At 34.5% G+C, this 25,542-nt stretch overlaps 1 pseudogene; it reads right to left on the bottom strand.

Moving 5' to 3' along the window:
- Positions 1-2,140: 2,140 nt before the first annotated feature.
- LOC144373189 (transport and Golgi organization protein 1 homolog) overlaps positions 2,141-25,542 on the bottom strand; it is an 82,887-nt pseudogene continuing 59,485 nt past the window's right edge.

Genomic DNA, 25,542 nt, shown 5'->3' with positions numbered 1-25,542 from the left:
CATACTATAAAACATGTATATCAAAGTGATAATTTTAAAAAAAACAAACCTTTTTTTTTGGCTGTAGATGGACACAGTACCTTTATATTTATATGTGGTGCTGAGGATCAAACCCAGTGCCTCACATGCATTCCCAGCCCCTCAAAGTGATAATTTATATGAAGAAACATTTAGCATCCTTCACATAAGAATGCTTTTTTTAACCTCTATTTATTTATGTGGTGCTGAGGATTAAACCCAGGGCCTTGCCTGTGCTAGGCAAGTACTCTACCACGGAGCCACAACCCCAGCTTCCACCAAAGAATGGGGTTATATGAAAAAAAAGAGGATGCTTTGTATGAATGTCTTTCATCAGCATTAAACAAACTTAAATTGAACATTGTCATCAGCTTAGCTTTAATTCAGACCTGAATGACCAAACCTCCCCCCCCTAAAAAAAGGTGATTTTATCTTGAAGCAGTTAACACAAAGCAATCTGTATCTCACAAATTAGTTGTTTAAATTTACTTTCTAGTGTGGGAGGGGATGAGTTACTGGACAATAATTACAACTATAGCAATAATACTTTCAGGTTGAAACACTACTGCTTCGCAAATGAAATGATTTTAGTAACTAAATTCAAACACAACTTGCTGGAGAGGACTTCTAAAACTTTTGAGATACAAAAGTATACTTGAATCAAGGGACAGTATGCTCTACACAACCTGTATATGGGCAGCTACCTTGGGCTTTGCTACAGAAGTGGTACAATCAATCAGATGGATGTAAGGAGAGGCAACTATGGGTGGGTTCAGAACTGCTCAGATAAAGTACGTAGAACGCATTATAACTTACTAATAGAATAAATACAAAAAAGGCTTTAGAGGGAAAACTACTGTTGCTTTGAATAAAATAATAAATCTGCCTTTTCTTGAAAATCTATCTTCCTAGCTGACATCACCTTTATTTAAATGCTATTTTAAAATTAGAAGTTAAGTAACTTCAGCATTGCCTTGTGTCCTGTAGAGGTTGAAAGATATATTCAAAATGTGTTTGTGACTTAAATTTTATTTTACATGGTTAAAAATGGCATAAGCTATTATATGGTTTTCCTCTTACACACAGCTGCTGCTTCTAATATTAAATGGAAGTTATGTAGATAGAATTTGAGTCCTTTAGGAAGAATTCATTTTTATTCTGAGTTATCTTCAGTAGTTTAGAGATTTTGTTTCACAGAGATTTTGTTTCACACTGAAGCTTTTGCCCCTATTTTGAGAATACTTAGGGGACATAAAAAAACAATGATATGTTATGTTCTAGGTTTCAACAATCCTATTACTTTCTAGAATTTAAAAGAATGGAAGAATATGGTCTAGCAGTAAACAAAAGTATCAGGCTTTTATAATTTTATTTAAATCTTAAACGTCTTAAAATGTACTGTTAAAATTGCCGTAATTAAAATTACAGTTCTGGAGAGCTAGTTCTTAGAAACATTGTTTTAAAGACAGTAGTTACAGATCCAGGACTTGCTTTAATTGTTTTTTAAATAAAATATGTTTGAGTATCTATCAAAAAAAAAGAATTTAATTCAGCCCGTAGTTGCTGAGTAAAGACATTATAAGCCTTAGAGTTTCATTCATTCTTAGAGGATTATACTTTTCTAATTTTTTTATCATATTCCTTGAAAATCAGTGGGAAGGTATGGGAAAGAGAAGAGTGTGTTGTGTACATTTTTAAAAAGAAATTTCCTTATTTTTTATAGACATAACATACCACCTTATATTTTACTGTTACAATGCAATAATGGCAAAAGCAGTAGCTCTTGCTACTAATGTAAACTCATTCTCAGAAAAGCATTCTCACATGGACAGTGGTTATAAAAAAGTACATGAATGTGCTACAAAAATAGAGCCACAAGACTTCTCACAAGTAAAAGAAATCCTCTGTAGAAGTCCACAGTTGACCAAGGTCCAGCCTCCTTAACAGTGAGCAACAGGGAATATGCTGCCAAGTCACTATCTTCAGTTCAGAGTGCGTTTACATGCTTCCCCAATGGCACAAAATCTCATGACGATCCAATGAATCAACAGACACTTGGGAAATATTAATAAACAATTTTTATGAACTATTACAATAAAGAACTTCAGCAAGAAGCAAAATGATGTTTATGATCTTTGAGTAAACATTTTTAGCCCAACAGTCTCTGCGACCAGATATTGAAAGAGAAAAAAAAAATCAAGCTTATAAAACACCATTTCTCTGTTATCAACTGGAATACACTAATAATAGGATAATGGAAATATATGTTCTTAAAGCATTTCCACAGGAAATGTCCATAATTATGACATTCTAAATCATTTAGCAATTGTATATGCTACATTAACTAAAACAAAGGTATTCCTTATTGCACATTTTTAAATTGGAAGGATACTCTAGCTTAAGTGGGGGATATTTAGGGGGAAAATATTTTGGCTCAAAATGTATACTGCGCCAAGGCAGCTTCATTCTGAAAACATAAACCATTTAAAATAAACTTTTATATTTTGAAGCCAATAATCCAATAATCCTTTAACTCTGACTAAGTGTCAGAGGTTAATTTTATGGGCCCTGTTTTTAAGGCCTGTGAACAGCCCTCACTACTCTTGAGAATTAGGTGGAGTTTCATCTTTAAAGCCTGAAGGCATTAAGTCTTTTGCAGCAGGTGGTGGCCCATAGTCTTGGGGACCATGAGTTGGAGGTGGTAATGGGGCACCAGGAATGAAGTACTCTCTTGGGCCAAATGAGCCTAAAGGTCTAAATGGTGCTGGTGCAGGTCCTGGAAAAAAATCACGAGGGTCAAAAGGCAAATCCCATTTTCCAGGTGTAACACCTGGTGCATATTCTCTGAAGCCTATTGGTGGACGCATACCAGGACCTGGAAAATAAAAAGGAAGTTATGTAAATACCAGAAATTTCTGAACTAGGGTGATTTCAAGTATGTTAATATAGTCTTTAATTTCTCCCAAGCCTAGAACATCAGCTGGTGAACATCCTGACTTGCCAGATGAGGCAAACTGAGATGGAACAAGTTTAGGTTATAGCCTTTGACCAACCAGCCATGAAGCAACATATTAAGGATTTAACATGGCTCTACCTAGCTCCAGGCTTGTCTTTTTTCTTTCCCTACTATATAATTGCAGAATTATTTCTATCTCACAAGAGCTCCATTTATATTTGGAAGTATTACCATGACAAGATGATAGATTATGAAATAAGAAGTTTACTACATCAAAGAAATTTTGATAAAAGGAAATCTCACTATCTATTACTGTATCCATTAAAAATTCATGAAGTATTTCAGCATGGACTTTACACATGCCATCAGAATCAAGGTGCACGCATGCCCTCCTGGAAAAGGCCTTCCACATCCACCTAATTAAACCAGGAACATTTATTAGGTCACTGTTAATTCCTCTTTAACACTTCCCTCTGACTTTTTTCAAGGTAAGGAGGGTTTGACTTTTCCTTTTCTATATTCTATAACCTACTGCTTATGCTTCCATTATGGGTGATTACAAACTTTATGTTATAGGATTTTCATATCTGTGACAAAATTTTAAGTTATGGCATGCGTCTCATCCACCTTTCCATCTATTGCAGTGCATATCAACAGATTTTCAACAAACATCTGCAGAAGTAATATTTCTGGCTTTTCTATATATAGCCCCTTATCCTTGTCTATGAGAGATAGCTATTGCCTATCTCAGTATAAGATTATGTAGTGTCCCATATGTCCCAGAAAACTGGAGGAAAAGTTAAAATGTACTCAGCTTTATCGTTTCATTGTTAAGACCTGAGATAGCAACCAACTGTTTTAGCAAGCAATAGAAGTGGAAGATGAATGTGATTTATAAGTCAATCACTACTTTTCAGATCATCATACCAAATGGTGGAGGAATTGGCCGAGGCCCAAAAGGCCCACCGAGCTGAAGTGGCGGTCCATACCAAATGGGAGGTGGTGGAGGCCGTCCCATCTGGGGTCCCATGAAGGGTACCCCTGAGAAAGGAGGGGGCCCTTTCATAGCCATATGAACCTGCAATTTAAGATTTGAAAGCAGTTAAAAGTTTTAAAATTCCTATGTATTAAGACAAAGTACCAATACCTATAAAAGCTAAAACCCAAAACCTGTCCAGAGAACACCATCAGTGCAACAAAACTCTACCCACCCCTCCTGTGTATTCCCACTGACAGCTTACAGAAGTTGGAAGGATGCCACAAGAGGGAGCAGTTTGTTACTGATTATATCTGCACAGGAAAGGGAAAGGCAAGAGGACTGGCAGGGGTTATTAACAGAGGTGATTTCTGACCAGTATGTCATGCTGTATTCACTACAATCTATTTCAAAGGGAGTCCCCCCATCCCCATCACTTCCCTTTCATCACAATAGCTCATTACTTCCATATTAAGAATGAACAGAATAAAATGAAAAATCCATTCTCTACTCATGTAATAATAGCTACTATTCTACTATATCTTCAGTAAGTCTTTCATATATTATTCAACCTCTGAGATCTTTAAGTAGACTGTCTTGTTTTAAATAAGAGGGAACAAAAGCAAATGGGATATCATAATTTGTTGAAGGCCACACTGCATATTAAAGAACTCAATCCCAGGTTTGCCTCCAAGCCATGCTTTTCCCACCTCTATTCCTCTCTAACAATGGGTCTTTTCTCTCTTTTAAATCTTCTACTACAAAGGGGTTTGGGGTCTTATCTAAGCTGCCCTTAGATTTCTCCAGAGATGTATATTCCTGGAATATATATACACTGGAACTTGAGAAGTATTTTCCATCACAGTGCTATATACACAAATTAGGAAGACAAGCCTTTAATATTTACTTTCATTTACTGTACACCATTTGAGATATTGATTTATCATTTCCTATGAGTAGTTGGTTTGAAACTAAACAATTAAAAATTTATTTTATTATAGAGCTGCAGAAGACCTACTAGATATAATAGCAACACAGTTACAAGAGAATACACTTATGTGAACAAATGAGACCATTTCTTGGGACTGGCTCAAGAGGTCATTTCAGATGATCATTGTTTCATGGAAAATCTGATACCAATCTAATTCAAATCACTCAAAATAGGGTTTGCACAAATGGAGGAATTCTTAAATAACATTCTTCCAAACAAAAATAAAAATGATGAACTATATAATTTATAATGAATTTACTTTGCCTTAGAACATTCAACACAAAACACCATATAAAGTTAGAGTGATAACTTTTCACATTCTGTAGTTCATTATAGTTGTACACACTTAAGCAACATTCCCAAGTTAAAGAGAAAAGTAAGCTCAATATTGCATGCAGTTTAAAGCAAACAAGATCAATGTCATGCTCTGAATATCCTTCCCATAAATGCACAGAATAAAACCCAATTCAGTTCTCAACCTCTAAGTACTTACTCCAACTGGATGCTCAGTCAAAGAAGTAAGGGTGGAGACTGAGGGGGTCTCAGGTTCTTGGGGAACAGTTTGCTTTTTAAAAAACAAATGGGATAGTACAAATAGAACACAAAGAAGGATAAAGCAAAGAGCAAGTACTGTAGGAAAGCTACATGTTCCTGCATGACCACATGATTCACAGTAACTACAGAACTTACCTTGCCCTCATTCGTCACCTTAGCTGGAGAAGAACTTCTGGAGCTGCTGTTCATGTGAGCTGGACCACATCCTGAGTCTGTTAGAGATCAAAGAATGGATTCAGACTATTCTAACATGAAAAGAATGAAAATCCTCCATCCACAATTACAGATTCTTTGAAATTACTTGGTCCCTTTACTAGAGGCAACGGGTTTCCCAGATGCCTCAGAAGACCAGTACGAGGTAAAGGTCCATCCATTGACCTTGGGAAAGAAAGATCAGAGCCCTTGTATGTATTTTTCAGAAGAAATAAACCACTGGTGGACAGGTCAGGGTTCAACAATAACTAGAAAGCAACATGAAAAATGGGTTGCCCAGGGGTTGGTGTCATAGCTCAGTTGTAGAGTGTTTGCCTAGCATGTGTGAGGCACTGGGTTTGATTCTCAGCACACATTTAAAAAATAAATAAAGATATCATGTCCACCTACAATTAAAAATATTTTTAAATGGGTTGCCCAATACGTAAATCACAATTTATGAAGAGACTTAAGTAAAATAAAGAACTGCCTTGGGTTGATAGAACAGGAGATTAATAAGTACTGGTCCTAAACTTTAAGCTATAGACTTAAAGTATGTGTAGGCTGGCTTTTCTTTAGTCTGTATAACCTGACTTCCAATCTTACCAAGACTACAGTCCTATTTAGAATTTGAAATAAGATTCAGTATTTCATGTTGGAAATATGTATGCTACATAAAGTTTAAGGCTACTTTTATAATATTTGGGAAAGGAACACCATAGAGATTTAATTTAAAGATAAAGGTTTACACTTCGCAGTGTAAAATTTAAAAGAAAAAAACAATACAGGGACCTCCAGGAAAAAAAATGCTTTCTATTCTAGAACAGATTTTCCAGAAAACATTCACTAAGATAAAGTAAGAAATTATCTTCTATATATTGTACAGGCCCAAATTCAATGTTTTCATTAGAATATTCAAAAGGGAAAAAAAAAAAACCTTGAAGCAGTTTACTATAAAGCAACATGTGAATGCTCACTAAATCCGTTTCTAGGCATATCTTTTTGATTAAGAGTAGCAGAAGGTGAAGAAGGGGAACATTCTCCACCACTCATGGGGGATGGACCAAAAGAGCCATTATGGCTCAGTGGACCTAAAGACAACAATGCCGTGTTACTACTTTAAGGCAGCCTTCTCCCTGACACCAACCCTCACCTCCTGCTTTAGCAAATCATTCAGATTATTTCATAACCATTACACACAGAAATAAAAAGTAATTTACATACATTCTGCACCAAGAAATAAAATAGCTCCTTTTACAAAGTGCCCCCTACCTCTCTGAGGAGGATTTTGTAAATCTGGTCTTCCCAGCATAGGTTTTACAATCCCGGGTTCATCTTGACGCACTGCGATCTTTTGGGTCATTTCCAATAGTCTTGAATATTGAGAAAGAATGGACTGAATTATGAAACAGCAATCTATAGATAATATCTAGCATAACCTTAAAACACTATAAAACATATAGGAAGATACCAAAATCACATACTTCTGTCTCAAATTAGCAACTTCCCTTTTCTCTTCAGCTATAGCTCTTTCTGCAGAACGAGCTTTGAGCTATTAAAGAGAAAATATTCAAATTCAGTTGCAGTAGGCTATGCACAAAATAAAGAAAAGGGGGAAAAAAATCTTACCCAATTATCATGAGCTTTCTTCTCATGCATAGCAATCTGAAAAAGACAATACATTAAAAAATATGTTTTTAGGGACTCATTATAATAGCCTATAATTGTCTGTATTAGATATCAAGAAATTCTGCAACTACAGGACAGTATTAATTACTACCTGGTTTTTAAACGAGTGCTTGGTTTTCTGTAATGCTTCTTCCATCTCTTCAATTCTCCGCCTAAGAATTACAACAATTGAATAACATTTGAAACATTTCTGACCATTTTCCCTTTATTCCATCAGCTATACTTTTAAAGACTTTATCATACATAAGAAAAACATTTCTATAGTTATATGAATCCAGTGTGATCAAAACTAATACTACAGGCCAGGTGCAATGCCACATGCCAGTAATCCCAATGATTGGGAAGCTGAGGCAGGAGGATCACAAGTTCGAGGTCAGTCTCAGCAATTAAGTGGGAACCTATGCAACTGAGACCCTGTCTCAAAGTAAAAAAAAAAGGTCTAAGGATGTAGCTTAGTAGTAAAGCACCAAAAATAAATAAATAAATAAATAAAATAAAATAAAGACCCAATACTAATAACTTCTTTATCATTTAATTGCTAGAGATTCTGAATGATAAATTATAATTTCCTTAACTGTTCATCAGTGTGTTCTCAAGTAATTCTGCTAGAAATATCTTCCTCCTTAAAACTTTTTTTTCTTTTTTTCAAATTATATCCATAAAAGATTTCCAAGGTCTATCAAATGCCACACTTTTGTGGGTCTTGATACATCACACAGCAAACTGATTTCTTAAAGAATTACTACAACATACAAAACCCCCAGAACTGTTTGCATTGACCAAGTTCCCTATGGTCTTGCCCATTGGGTATAAGTAAATTTTTGTTAACATTTTTCATTTGTAAAGTTGAAATTTATTTTTTCTCCTGTGTGAATTGAATGTATTCATATCCTCTCGTTATTTATACTTCCATGCTATTTTCTTCTATCTACATAATGTAAAAAAAGATTAAAAAAGAAAGCCACCACTAGTTTATTAGACATTGACACCCTCCTTTAGAAACTGAACTCACTTGTAATTTTTAACTTCCTGTACAGCGGAAACCACCTTTTCATCTGCAGCTGACAGCCGCTGCTCTTTTTCTAGTCTCTCATATTCTTCTTGGCTCACTTTCCTAAAATAAAGCCAGTTATCAAATCAAAAGTTTCTTTCTGTGAATATCACTTTTCACAATTCTATAAAATGCTTAGGCACATAAAATAGGAATTCAAACCTGCAATTTCGTAAATCAAACTCTGGCAAATCACTTACATTTTCTAATTTTTCCTCTTAATTCTCTATTTACCAGTAAATAAAATAAATGTGAAAACAACATGTGCCCCAAGGGCAAGTCTCCTGTGTGTAAGATAATAAAAACTCACTTTACTTCAATGTGGAAGATCAGGATTGATAAACCTAACATAATTAAACATATTAGGATAAAGCAAGGGATAATTCTTTTCTCGTTTCTGCCATGGGTAGGACACTAAGTATATCTTTGTCATGGAGGAACTCTTTTCTCAATCCAAGACTGGTACCATAATAAAGATATAGTCAATCAAAGAAAAAATCTTCTAGAATATGTCTTTTAGCTATGCAATTAGCCACAGAACATTTTTCACACTTTAGATATATATTTCAAAAGAATTGCAATTAAGCAAAAAGACAAATCTGCGTTTTGATAATGTCTGTCAACCAGAAAAAGAAGCCAAACTGACCCACCATCAGAGTATTATCTACTGACAAGTTTTAACTCTGATCATGAAACTCAAGATGTTCATCTACTGAGACAAAGGTAGCCACATTTAATGATTTTAAAAATACTATTTTCTGCTATCCTTGTACTACTTTAGCCATAGTTCCAATTCAAAAGATAATTAACTTGAAACTTAATTTTCCATAAATCAGAAGAACTATAGTAAAAAAGGATTATTGATACCAAATAGAAAAAGGGGATTATATATTCTTATATAGCTTCTCATTTAATTCTTCAGCAAGTATTTTATGAGTGGCTATAATATACTAGTTACCTTGTAAGATGCTAAAGAATAAAAGAGCTCACTGTTTCAGGTATAAATGATGCCTAAAGGAATAATAATTTTCCCCACTGGCTTAAGAAGGAATATGGAGAAAACTGAATCTTGAAGGACAGAGAGAATTTTGTTTCCAATTACCAAAGAGTTAGTCTGAGAGCACTAAGAACAATCGAAACATCTTTATAAGAATATAAAATTGTGTTTGAAAGGATACAAGCTAAAAAGGCAGTGAAGATATATGTATGTGGCCAAGATCCATTAGAAAAAAGAATCTCAGAATTACAAGTAAAGCTGGCACTTTAAGGTACTTTTCTCCTAGGTTTACCCACATATTGAAGATAACACAAAGATATAATGAGTCTGAACTAAGCCTTCATCAAATTCCTGGGCTTAGAGGAAAAAAGAAGTGTTTGGGGCTACAAATAAAGGGACCCTTAATAAAAGCCCTAGCCTTTGAGTTTAGATTAGAAAGTACTGCACACTTAAGTGATGAACAGGCAAAAAATCCAAAAGGAACAATACTGAAACATTGAAAAGACAAGTCATTTTTGAATTATCTTAATTGCTGACTAAGTTTGAAGTGACAATCTTACTCAAGTAACCTCAACACTTTTCTATAAGAAGATAACTTCATCTTAGTTCCTCAAATTTCATGTATAATTATCACAACAATGTTAGCCAATCAAAACTGACCAGGCACTCCATAAGACAAAATTCTGTGAGAAAAAATCCCACAGAAAAGGAAACCACCTAATGGGGTTAACCGCACATGTTTTAAAATCACTGTGCTTTATATAGTCAAAAAAGTAAAGTCAAGATTATGAATTTCAGGTCTGGGAATATAGTTTAGTTGGTAGAGTGCTGCCTTGCATGCACAAGGCTCTGAGTTCAAACCCCAGCACCACAAAAGAGGAAAAAAAAGATTATAAATTTTGTCAAAGGATTAGAAGCTATAAAACCGAGAAATAGTTGGGTGTGGTGACCTACATACAGTCGAAGATACTTGGAGGCAGAGGCAGAATGATGAGATTAAAGATAGCTTGGAAAGCAGTAAGACACTAGTCCCTTATGAGAAAGAGCAAGGAGTCTGGGGAGGTAGCTCAATAGTAGAGCACATGGCTCAAGGTCCTGCATTTGAGCTGTAGTACTGAAATAGGACTGGGGTTGTGGCTCAGTGGTGAAGCACGTGCCCCACATGTGTGGGGCACTGGGATCAGTCCTCAACACCACATAAAATAAATAAAATATTGTGTCGGGCTGGGGATGTGGCTCAAGCAGTAAGGCGCTCATCTGGCATGTGTGCAGCCCGGGTTCAATCCTCAGCACCACATACAAACAAAGATGTTGTGTCCGCCAAAAACTAAAAAATAAATATTAAAATTATCTTTCTCTCTCTCTTAAAAAAATCCTATAAAAAATAAAATAAAATATTATGTCCATCTACAACTAAAATAATATTTTAAACCCTGAACTTTTTAAAATCCTAAACTCAATGAATGATTTTAACAACAGATTTGGGAAGTAAAATAAATCCTACCGCTTTTAAGACAGGTCAGAAGAAAATATCCAGAAGAAGTAAATCCAGAATGTAGGAGGCAGGGGAAATCAAATTCTAATATGCATTATTATAATCAGAAGAGAGAATGAGGTAAAATCAACATTTAGAAAAAGACTCGAAAATTCAAGAAATGTTTAATGGTCCCAAGCAACATAACTGCAAGAGGAAAAAGTGGGTGGGGTGGAGAAAACTACACATAGGCACTTCCCAATACAACTGTTAAAAAAAGAGAGAAATGACTACAGGAACTAGGGGAGGGAGATAAGACCAAACAACAATGATAACGGACTCCTTAAAGAAAAAAAATTAAAACAGATGGTAATTAATTGGATATTTTCAAATTGCTAAAACTAAGTAACAGTCAAAATTCAGTAGCCAAAAGAAAGATCCTTTAAAAATGGAAACTGGTTTTAACTCTAATCATGAAGTTCATGTCAACCTAATACAGATTATAAAGGTAGCAATATTTAGTGGATAAAATACTATTCTCTGTTTATCCTTGTACTACTTTGATACACTAATCAAATCTATCATTAAAGGACAATGTTCAAATAGAATGAAAATAATTTCAACTAAGAAACCAACAGTGTAGAATGCAGAACTACAGAAACTTTAAATATGTGTATAAATTGAATGAATGTCTTGTGGAGTTCACAGTATATGAAGTACTAACATACGATGCCACAACAGTTATCTGATTCAGGAGCTACTTAAAGCCCATAAAAACAAGTAATAAACCTATTAATCTATGTCAGGTTTTTATTAAATCCAGAATATATACCAAGGCCTTTAAATTATGAGAAGATGAATAAAATTATAATTATATAATTATAATTCCATTATAATTTATGATTACATCAAGCTTATACAGGTGATGAGGAAAATAATTAAAAATATTTAAACTATTAAAAAGATACAAGGAAGAAAAAAAGAACAGGTCATCAAATAGAAAGCAAATTCTTCATAAACCACAGGCACATATTGACATGGACAGACTTATATTTTAGAAAGTCCACTCAAGCAGCTATAGAGAAAATTACTAAGAATTTGAAAATAAATTATATAAAAATATAAATAATGGAGAATGAAGACAGATGACCTAGGTTAGAAACAGAAAAGATGACACAGGCATGAACTAACATAGTACCTGGGGATGAGAAAAAAAGAGTACAAACCACAGATGATGACTGAATGAATTTTGGAGGAGTTGAGAAAAATAGTGCTACAATTTAACTGCATTACAAAGAAAATTAATTGCCATTTAGGTCATTCATATTACTAGTAGGGACAGAGAAAACAAGTGTTCTTTTGAAAAAAAAGTGATAAAATGAGAAATGTTTCTTTGAAACAGGCCAGGCATTTAGAACTGGCCTGAACAAAAATTTGAGATTCTAAAAAAGTCGCTTGGAGATCACAGAATTTTAGAAAAGTTAATGGAAAGGTTTCAATATTTAATGCATTAATTAGGCAACAGAAATCAAAACACCTAAAAATAGTTAGGTCTATAAGAAGGTCTGTCTTTGCTTTAACAAGATATATATATATATATATATATATATATATATATATATATATATATATATATCTTGTTAATAAATCAGGTGCAAACAAATAAAATCTGACACAAAAAAAACTATTTTTAGAGAATTCAAGTATTTTTTGTGGATTAAAAACTTCAAAGGAACTTCCAAAAAATAACTAGCTCCACACTGAGAAGATTAATATATAAATATATACTACAAACAAGTACTTCTGTAATCGTAACTCCTAAAATCCTTGCCACAGTTCAATTTTTAGTGTGAACATCTGAGATACTCAAGTCCAAAACTTGTACCATCAATAAGTAAACATTATTCCTTTTTGAAGTTTTTATTCTACTAAAACATGTCATTCCAAAACACTCAGTATTTTTAAAGGTCCAGAGTTAGAGATACAAGTTCAAAATATTAGAATTACATAACTGATCACAATGAAAGGAAATTAAAATAAATAGTGGGATCATAGAAAGGGTCTAGATCTTTGAGAGGTATTTCCACATCAGTGACTGTTAATACCAGTTTACCACTTCTTGCCTTCATATGAATTTGACAATTGATTACGATGTCCTCACAGCCTTAGTTTATGGTTCCAACTACCTCAGGACTCTTAAGACTGATGATGGAAAGAAAAATGCAACTTATAGGAAACAAAACACAAAGGAAAAAAGACAAATCTCTACTAGATAAAATTATCTGTTAGTTCACACAATGATAACAATAACAAACAATGGAAATCTTACTTTTTTAGTGCCATCTCATTTTGCTGGTAGAGTTCATTTAAAATCTCCACTTTCTGCCTAAGAGTTTTGCATTCCTCTTCCAGTCCAACTTTAGAAGACCGTAGTGAATTGCAGTCACTTTCTAATTTCTTTATTTGGTCTGTAAAGGATAAAACAGCTTATCTCTATATGTGTACAAGGACTTAAGAACTTGTTTGAGGGAGTAGTGCCAAGAAAAGTAAGAAGCATGAAAGCAAGAAGCCATTCTTTATCTTTCCAATAAATTTTTAAGTCTTTCCAACATGGCAATTTCTTCTCAAGAAGAACCCACCTTCTAGATTACATTTTGTGGACATCGAGGCTCTTAGCTTAAGTTGTAAAAGTTTTAGATCCTCTTCAACTACTGATATTGTAGTTTTTGTCTAAAAATTGCAGAAAAGAGAGGTATTCTTAAAAGTGAGGCACAGGAAGAATTCACAGGTACTATGGGACTCTTACAAAGAACTATACCTGAGAGACATCCATCATCTGCTTAATTTGATCTTTGATCTTCTCGTTCCGATCACCTAAAAAACAAAAGACTTTAGCTTTTTCTTTCCTTACTTTTAACTCTATATTCTCTTAACTTCCCTAAACTAAAGAATGATTGTGTTCAAACACTGGAAGAAAAAAATCAATTAAATAATTATACTGATTAGACTAATGACTTTTAAGAGAATTGCAAGCTTAGATTTAAAAAAAAAAAGAGAGAGGTGAATTTCAGACTGGGGTTGTGGCTCAGTGGTAGAGTGCTCACCTAGCATGTGTGAGGCACTGAGTTTGATCCTCAGCATAAAAATAAATAAAAGTACTGTGTCTGTCTTAAAAAAAAAAGGTGAATTTCTAGTTTGCACAACTAAAATGTTATCTATGCTATTCTTGTAAGATAAAAGCTTTTCTTCTCTCTCAGATCTATCCTCACCTGGGCAATAAGTGTCTTGTTTAGAAAGATTCAATCCTCTATTTTCTCCCTGAATCTACTACCAGGTGTGGTTTGAAATACTTGCTATGTAAGCAATATCCAACTTGGGAGAAAACATCTGGAAATATTTTCCTCATCAGTAAACACTGTTACACTCCCTCTCTAGCTTTCTGATAGTCTCTAGCCTCTGTTCTCACAGCCTTAGTTTATGGTTCCAACTGCCTCCGGACTGACTGTGGACCTTAATACCACAGAGCCATAGAGATGATGAGTATCAAAATCAAGTATCATCTGCATAAGTTAAGAAATAAATTTCTCTTACTGTACAATGTTCAATACTTAGAGGTATAGGATATGACTATTGTAGCTGCAGTGTACTTCCTAGTTTTCAATAGGATAGAAAAAGTCAGTGTTCTTCACATGCCTATTGCTACATTATACCCCAACAACCCACCTCTGCCAATGCAACAGACATATCTATAGATCCAGTGATATGTGTCTACAACCCTGAAGCTTAAGAAGAAATTAAGCCAGCTGAAACGTGGCATCTGTATACTTAATTAAAGACAGGAAAGCAAAAAAGGATTCAACCTCCCTGAGACTGATGTTACCTGCTAACTCTCCATTGGTTAATTCATCTGACTCATCTTGACTTTGATCCTCAGATTCAGATTCACATTGAAACCGATTCAACTGTGTGACGTGATCAGTCAAAGCCTAGAAAAGAAGCAAAAGGTTGGAAGACTCTCGATTTTAATTCAGAAGATTTCAGGAGAATTCATGAGATGAAACATGTATTTGGAGTATAAACTTACATTAATAGTATCATCTTTTTGACTAAGAGCTACTTGTAAATCTTTCTGGGTCTTCTCAAATGATTTCATTTGTTCACTGAGCTCAGCGTGTGATGTACTCCAGTCTTTTACTTCCTGCTGCAACTGAAAAGTCAAAACACATGAATTCCTATGGGTTAGGGAGGGGTTTCTGCACTGGATATATCAGGACTACAAGACTTAGACAAAGAAATAGAGAGCCATACTCCTCGGTGGCCTGCCTCAATCGAGGGGGTTGAGACCTTGGTTAAGGAAGAGGGCAGAGTGGCCCCAACTCTCACAGCTGCAGTAAGAACATCAGAGCTATCAGGAAGTTGACCCTGTTTATTGCATTCCCCAGAAAATTGCTGCCAATTCAAATAATTTATCTCCAGCAGGAATGGCTGGGCACATATGACTGTCTCCTAAATTTAGATTCCTTATCATGTAATCTTCCCTTGGCCGGTGAATCAGTAACTATTCAAAAGAGGATCATAAAATACTTAATTTTCTGGTTTAAAAAGTTTCTTTGAGGCTATGCAAGTTAATAACTGATTGACATTTGATAAGAAAAGCAATAATCCAAAAATCCAAAACAGATGGAGACCATATATATGCACTCAATTTGGGGAGCATTGTTTAAACTTTGCATATCTAGAAAAGGTCCTACATGAAAATTCCTTACCTCAGAAACAGATCCAAGAAAGATACAAGATAATGATATTCACTTCTCTAGTTTACATTATGTATGACATCAAATTTTCTTTACCTGCTCTTTCTCCTTCTTAAGCATGGTATTTTCTTTCTGAAGCTGACAGCATTTCAACTTCACCTTCTCTTCACGAAGCTTAGCTTCAGTAAGGAGAATTTGAAGCTAATGAAAAACACTACAGTTAGTGAATTAATTCCAAAGAAGAAACAAAGTTATACTTTCCCAAACAAGACATCATATAGTTCTCATTTTTTGCACATTTTAGCACACCTCAAATTTTTGGTCCGCAACAAAACTAAGATGTAGTACTAATATCCGTTAGCAATAGTTGGCAGCTTTACCTCTGAAAGTTCAGAAGTATTTACTGAAATGACATCTTTAAGCTTCTCTATAGATTTCTTATTTTCCATTATCTGCCAGGTGAAAACAGAACACAAAATATGCATTAGGATTTCAGTAGAAATACTGATATATATATATGTGTGTGTGTGTGTGTGTGTGTGTGTGTGTGTGTGTTTGTGTACGTACACATACATATATATTAAAAAAGATAAACACAACAAAATTTTTGTCAAGCCATCCCATTACATTTCAGGTAAATGCAGGGGATCCAGCTTTGGACTAAGCAAAAAATCAAGAACTGAAAGAGATGAGGGAAAATGAAGTCATAAATATTTCATGGCATCCACAACCTTACTGTTTATGAGATAACCAGAAAAAAAGTTCAAAGTATAGAAAATCATAATGCAATAAGTAAATAAAATGTTTTAAAGCATAGAAAATTAACTAATTAATTACTGTTTCAAGTAAACCAGTTCAAATTAGTAATTTTTTTTCTAGTGATAGAGAAAAAAATTTCCCAAGATCATTTTTAAAATTTTCTTATCTGAAGTAAAAAATGATAAAATTTAAGGAAGAATAGACTAATCTCACATACAGAAGAATTCCAAAAAAAATTATAAAGATACTTGCTCCTTAAGGAAGTGGACATAAATCTGCAATCTTTGTTTGCAATGCCTGGGATTGAATCCTGGGCCTCATGCATGCTAGGCAAGTGCTCTACCATGAGCTGCATCCTGAGCTTGTAGCTCTTCATACTTTAACTGTGGGCTGTGCATGGTAACTTCCAAAGAATACAATATGAAAAGGATTGGAAAGAATTTTTACAGTGGAGAAATCTGATAAATACTACCTCAGCTAGGTGATCAAGCTTACTTGGGGGTAGGATATTTCAGAACACACTCTCTACCATCTTTTGCAACTTTTATGTAATTACAGAAACTTATAGAAATTGAAAATAAAATATGTAAGTAAAAATTTTTTAAGTTGTTGTATCAGTACTTAAAAGTTCCACAAAATGGGCAGAAGTGGGTTCAACTTCCTTGACTCCTAATCTTACTTTAGTTAACAGCTGGACTAAGTTCAACTTAACCAATTTTACAAAATATTTCAAAAGCCAAATTGCAGTAATACTTAGCAGCAAAACTCTTACCAAGTCCTGATTCTTAGCTTTCTGTTCTCTCTCAGATTCTAACATAACATGAAGACTTTTAGCTCCCTCATCCAGAAGTTCTTTAGCTTTTTCAAGAAGCTTCATTTTATCCTGGAAAAAAAGGTGTCACGATTACTCACTCATTACATTTACTTTTGAGTTTAGAATGTAATTCCCCCCAAAGAAGGGATTTTTACCTTATAATTAGTTGCTTCATCAGAAAGAATCATATTTTGTTTCATGGTCTCTTGGACCTGTTTCTTTGATTCCTTCATCTATGTAAATAAAGCATTCAGAATTAAGATACACAAATTATAGTGCTACCATACAAGTTACTTCCAGACAAATGATCCTTTCCAGAAGAAATCAGTACTTAATACATATGACTGTTTAGAATTTGGGTGATTTGTAGGAAATAATGAAACAAAAATTTTAAAATATGATTTTTAAATTAAAACAGGTAGGAATGATTCAAGCTAGAACCAAGGGAGAAAGAAACAAAAAAATAATTATACCTTCTGTTCATAATTTGACAATTTCTGCATTAGTTCTTCATTTTCTTTCATGAAATTGTTCACCTTTTTGGAAATTTGCTGTTCATTGACTAAAAGGGGGAAATACACAAGATTATTACAATCACTAAATGAAATTCAATTACTCAATCTACTAAAAGCAAAGACATGTTATATGGTACTATGAGGAAATACTTCTTAGCATAACTATTATGCTTTTAAAAAGCAATCTATGCTTATTAGCAATAAGAGTATAAAAATTATTAGAATTTAAGAAAAATATAAGAACAATGATATTTTGCTGGGTGCAGTGGTGCACACCTGTAATCCCAGTGGCTCAGGAGGCTGAGCTAGAAGGATTCCAAGTTCAAAGCCAGCCTCAGCAAGAGCGAGACACTAAGCAACTAAGTGAGACTTGGTCTCTAAATATAGGGGGTTGGCGATGTGGCTCAGTAGAGTGCCCCAGAGTTCAATCCCAGGAACCCCTCCCATCCAAAATGATATTTCAATTTAAGCTTATTTCACAGATGGAAAATACAGTAAAGTGTTGTAGTTTGATATTCCCCCCTTCTCAAAACACTTTCTTTTCCGAAAATGGAATCATTTAATTCTTTGCAAAGAAAAACAGAAATGAAAACATACTGATTCACATTACCATTCTTCAAATTATCTACTCAATTACTTAATGCATGATTAAATCATTAGCATAGAAATACTCTTCAAATGTAATACATCTGCATTACATCAATATTCAAAGTTAATCTGCCCCAAATTAAAACTTATCATCATCTCCCTATCCACAATTTGTTCCTCCTCTTTATCTCCTATCTCAGAGTTGGAACCATCATCATCTACTCTATTATCCATGCTAGCAACCTAGGAATAGTAAAATTTTCAGGAGGTAAAAAAGATAATAGACATTAAAAGTCACTGTATCTACTTCTAACATACATAAAACACACATCAAACACCAATACAAAGGGTTATTACAAGTTTAAGAAACCTAAAAATTTACCTTGATATACTCTATCTTTTACCTAGAAGAGAGAAAAAAGATCAAATTTGATGTCAAACATCTGCTCAATAGAAACAGCATTCCTAAAACAACAGTCAGAATCATAACCAAGTGAGAATTTAATAACATTCTGGTTCAGGATAATAATTTATAGGATTAAAAATAAGTAAAGGTTAACAAGCCTTTTAAATTTAATTGGTAGTGATATTTCATAAATAGCCTCTGACATAAAAACACTAAGATATGTACCTTATTTCACAGCAAAGATGTGTGTATGTGTATGTGTGTGTGTGTGTGTGTGTGTGTGTGTACTCAAAATCATTTACTTGACAATTCTAAATAACCAGGATAAAGTCTAGAAACAATGACTATTCAAAAGAAATCTGAGGAAACAATATTAAATGCATAATCTTTGTACTAAGATATGCCACTTTCACTCACCAGAAAACATCTTAGAACTCCAATTTAAATTTGGCTATTGGCTGAATTTAGAAACTAAGAGGCTACATCATCTTATTTCTGCAAACCACTAAATATATAGCAAGAAATCTGAAAGGAAAGACTGCTTGAAGAAAATGCACAAGCAATAAGAGAAATGACAATTAACATATTCTGGAAAGGACAAAAACAATCGTTTCCAAAAAACAGCAATAAACTACCTGATAATAAAACCTAAGCAGAAATTTTTTTAAAACATCACTAAATTTCTTTGTAACTTAGCATATTACTTGTCCTTTCAAATGTTATAAATGGTGATGGGATATTCAGATGTGTCCACGGATCATCCAGGGGATCTTCGTAACAGGAAATTGCATTCAGAAAACTCCAACACAGAAAAAAATGAACATTTCTTTAATGTCATAGCCTTGCTAACCTTTTACTCAAAATGACAACAGAGGAAAATGGGAAGTAGCATAAAAGCAGTCATCTAAGGTAGGGAGACTAAAGTTTTAAAGTCAAATGCTGAAACTGAGGAGCAACAAGCTAGGAACCACATCCCACATAACCTAGTGAAAAGAGAAACAGGTACCAGGGTTCTTGAAATGAAAGAAACAAGAGAGAGAAATATAAAATGTTTTCATGTTTTTCCCTTCTCTTTATCCTTCTATTTCCTTTTTACTTTTAGCTGAGAAAAAGTTCAATGAGATTAGAAAATTCCTCACAGGAATCCAGGCAAACAATTCTTCTATTTAAGAAGGGAATACTTTTTAAGAGATTTTACACTCAATTGTACAAGGAGAGGAAACTTATCTTAACAATGATATGTCTGAAATAATTAAGAAATCAGAAAAAGAACACTCAGATTTGAAAAGATTTGTATCCAATGTTTTTGGCCTCTTTAACTGTTAGGCTTTTCATATGCAAAGTCCATTTACCTAAAATAATTTTCTTCCAATTATGTTAAATAACTATGAAACAGAATGACCTACAGTACAAACATAAGTATGTATAAGCGCATATATATATATATATGTGTGTATATATATACACACACATATATACACACACACACACACACACACACACACACTTATACATATATGTACACACATACACAGAGATAGACTAATTCTGCTCAGGAAAAAAAAAACCTTAATGAACAAAACATTTAATGGATTTTTGGACAACACATAATCTATACTTCCAAATAAAAAGGTATTTTCTGTACATATGATCAAATCATAAAATCTGGGAAAAATTTATATAAAAGACTGGAAAAATTATATCATCTCCTTTTTCTCATTTTACTGTATTTCTTTGCAGCATTTCCCCCTGTTTGTATGTTTATATTAACATACAGTTCATCAACATTTAAATCTTAGTTTCTGCTTTTTTTCCCACTTCACATTTAATTGTGAGCATTTTCTGTACCTCAAAGCTTTGAAATAAATAAATCTGCCTACTATTCCACTAATCGAACATACAATAACCCCTAAATGAATTATGTTGTGCTAAGTCTTCAATCTAATACACTGTTCCATTGAAAAACATTACCAAAATCTTCAAAGCATAGTTATTTCTTTAAGATAGATTACTAGACATATATGCTACATAAAAGGATATTTATCTAACCTATCCCATCTTTTATCCCACTTTTAAGACTTCTGATACATATGAAACTACTGGTCAGGATGGCTGTAAGAATTACCAGTTCTACCAACTGCACCCACACTAAATTATTTTATAATGTTAGTTTGACTTAAACCACTATTTTGTGTTTTAGCAATTGAAAAAGAAAAAAGGGGGGGGCAGTGACTATATAAAATAATCCTTGTGCTTATGTGCTAAGGTATAAGTAAGTTAATTTACTCACAAGAGCAGTTCTCCAAGAGAAAATGACAAAGGATACAATCCCAAAGAAAACAGTGAATACTACAGGCTTCCATGGTAGTCCATAAAAATCAGGCCCAGGTTGAGTATCATCAGGCAATGTAGTAAACAGCTTAAACAGACAAATTAGAAGAAATGGGAAACCTTAAATTTATAACAAAACAGTCACAAAGAATCAGCAATTCTAAACCAACTTCCTCATCCGAAATCCACCTCCTCAATATTTTCCAATAGCTTCTTCAAGAGAGAGGATACTGGCAGTCTCATATTTTTTGTTCGCTTCCAGTGTTTTCAAGTATAATGAATCTAAATACTTTTTAAAAATATTTATTTATGTATCTTTAGTTTTAGGGTGGACACATTGTTTTGTTTTTATATGGTGCTGAGGATCGAACCCAGTGCCTCATGTATGCTAGGCAAGCGCTCTACTGAACCACAACCCCAGCCCGAATCTAAATACTTTAAATTGAGCATACATTTCCAGTTTGTAACAGGCCCTATATCATCACATTGTCTAACACCTGGCTAGAATCCCTCTGGATCATTCTTTTCTCTTAGATAACCTGGTTTTTATAATTTAAAATATTCATTTAAGACAAAACTTAAATATATGAAAGAACTAATTAATTTTATGGCAACAAATAAAAACAATGACGATATATGTATAAGATTTTAAATCTTACTTCCATTCCACTCTTATATACAGATACGTGACATGTAATTTCAGACAACTCTTGAAAACTGGCTTAGATAAACTTCTCTGAATTTAACATCCTTCTATAAAATTCAGAGCCTAATTTTAAATGGTTGCTCAAAGGCAGTGCAGTAAACACCTGCCTACTCTTCCCTGTTTTCACCGCCCTCTACACGTAATAGGAGATAACTGTCACTTGGGCCCAATTCCCCAGCAGTCTCCTTAGGGAAAAGACCCGTAGTAACATTAGCTGTTTCGATTGTTGGCTGCATTTCAGAACATACCATGAGGTTGTCACCTCTATTCCGTCAAAAAAAAAGTGCAAGTGGGGAAAGCTCAAGTACACTCTCACCGGCCTTGCTTAACCATACAGTCACGTCCTGCCTGCCTTGGGCCTGACACACTCCATTTCTCCGTCGCCACGACAGTCAGTGCACCCACTCCGCCAGAACTCAGCCACCCGACAGGGGTCCCAGGAGCTCTGGGTCCCCCAGGGAAACAGTGACAGAAGGCACAGTGACAGGTACTGAGTCCATGGTGTAGGGACGGCTGAGTGGAAGCGACGCTTCCCTGCAGAACAGCACAGGACCCTCTCTTTCACCGTTTCCTACTTCAGTAGGACCCAGCGCAGGGGGCGGGTACTGGGAGTGAACTTTGCCTTCCTCCACCACAGGCGCTTTCCGCCCAAGGCACGTAAAACCCATCATCAGAGGAAGCCCCTGGGTGGACTGCAGTGAGCAGACAGAGGATGCTGAGGGGCATGGCGGCGAGCGGGAAGAACCAACTGCGGAGCCCAGCGGGGGACAGCGCCAGTAGAGCCAAGCGGAAGAGTCCAAATGAAAGGACTCCAGAAGGAAAGAAGCTCACCTGTCCCCGGAACTGGGAGAGGACCGGCGATTTAGAAGGCCCTGGAGGAAGCCAGGGAAACTAGCAGAAGGGGATTATAGGCAGAGACTAGGAAAAAGGAGAAAGTCAGGCCTCCCAGCCCCTCCCAGAGCAAAACCCTTTTGTCAACGTGTTGAGACACCAGGTACCTACCTGCCCCAAAAGTGCAGACAGAAGAGGAGAAGCTTCTCCTGCTCCCTTCTAAAAGACTACTGCTCGGACTGGGCTTTCCTTCCCTGCTCACTCTAGTCCTGTTACTTTCTCCAATTGTGGATGACACTCTTTTTAAAAAAGCCTAACCCTAAGGAATCATGTCATTATCACCCCACGCCGGTGGCTTCATTTCTGGATGCCACATTTTAAGGTTGCATGACTTGTGGAAAAGAACAGAATCATGAATAGCCCGAAAAGCACGTGCTAAAAATTGAAGAAACTGGGGACATTTAACTTGGGACATTTAACTTGGGGAGAAAATGAACATCTGTGGATCTTTAAAAATCTGTCGTCAAGTTGAATATAGTCAATTCAAAAGAACAAGAATAAGCAGGAAAGCACTGAAAAAGAAGAGCAATGAAGGGTACAGGGAGGGCAGACTATATAATTAATTCATGTACCCTCGTCCAAGCCCAGGAATACATAGAGATTGTGGGACAGAATAGAGAATCCAGAAACAGAACCAACTGGACATTTGGGGTACAATAAAAGTTAGTTTGGGGAAAATAGACTTTCTAATAAGTAGCGTTACCACATGGAAAATTATAAAATTGGATTTTTCTCTACTTATTCAAAAGATAAACTACAAATGGATAAGAAACATGAATGTAAAAATAGAAAATAAACAAGTACTAGAAAATATTAAGTGAAATTTTCTATGTATTATGAGTGGGCAAAACCTGCCTCATTGAAAAAATCTTTCCTGGCTGTATCTAAACCTGCTACACACACACACACACACACACACACACACACACACGCAGTTTGACAATGACAAACTGAGAAAAAATATTTGCAACATATTATTGTCCAAAGAATCATGTTCCTGAAATATAAAGAACATTATAAATAAAATGGCCAGCAAACCTATACAAAAATGGGCTGAAGAAATAAACAGATCTCAGGAAAAGAAATGCAAATAGCTATAACATATGGAAACATGCTCTGCTTAGCTCATAATGAACAAAATACAAATTAAACCACACCAAGACACCATTTCTCACTTGCATTGGCAAGATCCAAACGTTTGACAACATACTCAGTAGGTGAGAGAATGTGGGGGAATACAAATTCTCAGACACTGCTAATAAGTATACAAAATGATACAACCCTTATGAATGAGATTTGGCAACATCTCCCAAAACTGCTTATATATTTACCTATTAACTCAACAATCCCACTTTTTTTTTAACTTTTTCAGTGCTGGGGAAGGGTATCTTGGGCAAGTGCTCTACTGCTGAGCTATAGTCCACCAGCCCTAATTTCTAAAGATACTGGGAATACAACAACAAATGTTTAAAACTTGTATTTACAAAACTATGTTATTCAAGCATTAATTATAACAATACAAGATGGTCACAAAAGGCTGAAACAACCGTCATCAATGAAAGTTGTTGAATAAACCAAAGAAGAAAGAAAATAATTTTAAATACTGCTAAGAGCTGGTTTCCGGAATACATTTTTTAAAAATGAAGTAGAGAAAAATATTTATAGAATACTATTTGTATCTTAGAAAGTGAAAAAAGATGAATATATTATTTCTTATAGCTTTGAGGTAAAACTGACATGCAATAAATTACATGTATTTAAAGTGTGCAATTTGATGAATTTTAACATGAAATTATGAAATCACCATTATAATCAAGATAATATACACATCCTTTACTTCCAAAAATATTCTCATTCTCTAGGTAATTTTGCCCTTTGTCACCCTTCTTTCTTGCCCCCCATTTTCCCATTCCTCCAGCAAAATGTCTTATCTTAATAGATTGCTTTGTATTCCTCAAGTTTTATGTGTATGGGATAATATATTGTATTTTCTATGGCTTCTCCTATTCAGCATAATTTGAGATTCATCTACATCAGTTTATCTATCATCTATTTTTATTGCTGAGTAGCATTTCATTACATGTACATATCACAATTTGTCTATCATCTATTGATAGACATTTGGATTTTTTTCCAGTTTGGGGCTTTTACAAATAAAATAGCCAAGAACACTGATATAAAATTCCTCCTATTGCTATATAACTTATCTTTTCTTTGGAAAAGAATGGTTGGATATGACTGGTGTATGTTTACCTTTTTAAGAAGGTGATTCTACCACTTTATATCCCCACCAGATGTGTACCCATCCAGTTCCTCCATCTCTTCTCCAACCACTCAGCACAATTGTCTTTAATATTAGATATTTAATAAGTGTGTAGTGGTAACTCTTATGCTTCAAAATTGCATTTCCCTGATAATTATGTCAAGCATTTTTAATGTATTTACTATCTGTTTATCTTCTTTGATGAAGTGTTATTTTACAGGACTATATTTTTTTCTAATGCGTTCTAAGAGTTCTTCATATATCCTTGATGCAAGTCTTGATAAATGCTTTACAGTAATTTCCTCCCAGCTTGTGTTTTGTCTATTTCATTGACTTCAAAGTGTATTTTGAATTACAGAGGTTTTAGTTTGATGAATCCCACATTGTCAAATCCTTTTTAATGCTTTTGTTGTCAAATTTAAGAAATCTTTGCCAAACCTAAGTTCAACAAAAATTTTTCTCTTATTTTTTTTCCTAGAGGTTTTGTAGTTTTGAGTTTAATATTTAAGTCTGTGAGTTAATTCAGGTGTCTAATGCAAGGCATGGATCAGTTATTTTGCATATAAATATGCAGTAATTTCAGTACCATTTGCTGAAAAAACTTTCCATTCTCTAC

This window comes from Ictidomys tridecemlineatus, unplaced genomic scaffold, assembly GCF_052094955.1.
Source record: "Ictidomys tridecemlineatus isolate mIctTri1 unplaced genomic scaffold, mIctTri1.hap1 Scaffold_293, whole genome shotgun sequence".
NCBI lineage: Eukaryota > Metazoa > Chordata > Mammalia > Rodentia > Sciuridae > Ictidomys > Ictidomys tridecemlineatus.
Note: the sequence above shows the minus strand (reverse complement) of the source record. Positions and strands in the feature narration are given on the sequence as shown.